Here is a 1,185-nt window from a genome sequence, read left to right on the forward strand (position 1 = left end):
TATAACAAGCCTTCGTGGCCAAGTGGTAAGGCGTCGGTCTCGTAAACCGAAGATCCAGGGTTCAAACCCCTGCGGAGGCATTTTTCTTTATTTTTTGGTTTTAAAATTATCCAGGATTTCTTTTTTTCGTTAAGCAAGTCGGATGTTTCTCTTTTTCTTATTATCTAGTCGTATTATTTCTGTTTACAGCACAGACACGCAAACACATACACACACAAACATACACACACAAAATGACAAACATACGCCCACATAAGTCACAAGTTATACACACAAACCTTTGTAATATAAGCATCTAAAATACGTAATTTATCATCTTGGACTCCATAATATTGCTAAACAGTATAGAATAATCAATGATGAAATAGTCCCGCTATACGTTTCTTCTGAGCCTTCTGTCCACAAAGCATTCGATGGACGGCCTGGGTCAGTTAGATCTGATGATTGATCTGCGTGTCATGAAATGTTACCTTTGTCTCAAAAACTATTTTATTATTTCCGGGCCAAATCTGATACTTTAATTCTAATTTTAAGCAAAACTTTTAAATTTTGAGTCACAATTGACTCAAAAGTGACTTTTTCAAAACCTGGGAGTCCCGATAGCTCAGTTGGTAGAGCACTCACTTTACAAGTAAAGGGACCGAGATCGATCCCGGGTACAGTAGAGATTTTTTTTATGACCCCCCCCCCCCGCCACGTGTCCACCCAGCAGTGATTGGGTAGCTGGGTCTACTCACAACATCCGCCAGCCGGATACAACATACCAACACTCAAAACGACGTGTAACCTTAAACGTTTATAGATAGAATGAAGATGACGTCACTCAAGCCTTTGTTATTGTATTTTGCCATCCACGTTTGTGAGTACTTCTCATTAAACTGTATCAACCGCACTATAAACGTTCATGGTTACACACAGTTTTGTGTGTTGGTCCGTTATACTTCCGGATGGCAATGTTATGAGCTTCTTAGCCAAACGCATACTATCTATAGTCTGATAGAATTTAGTGAAAATTGTTTATTAAAATGGCTGTCTAAAAACAACAACAAAGAGCTGAGGGAAGTCAATTTCGTTGCTTCTATACCAAGCAGACTATAAAGGTTAAATGTAACATACTGTTTTATGTGTTGATATGTTTAATTTGGCTAGCTAATGTTGTGAGCATTTTAGCTAAACGCATAGGTT

General features: G+C 38.3%; 1 non-coding gene across 1 annotated transcript; it reads left to right on the forward strand.

The window, feature by feature from the left end:
- Positions 1 to 8: 8 nt before the first annotated feature.
- Positions 9 to 80, forward strand: Trnat-cgu (transfer RNA threonine (anticodon CGU)). The gene has a single exon. It is a non-coding gene; the product is annotated as a tRNA-Thr (tRNA).
- The last annotated feature ends 1,105 nt before the right edge of the window (positions 81 to 1,185 follow it).

Source organism: Berghia stephanieae, unplaced genomic scaffold (assembly GCF_034508935.2).
Source record: "Berghia stephanieae isolate SIO BIC M18660-M18661 unplaced genomic scaffold, UCSD_Bste_1.3 scaffold4920, whole genome shotgun sequence".
Taxonomy (NCBI): Eukaryota; Metazoa; Mollusca; class Gastropoda; order Nudibranchia; family Aeolidiidae; genus Berghia; species Berghia stephanieae.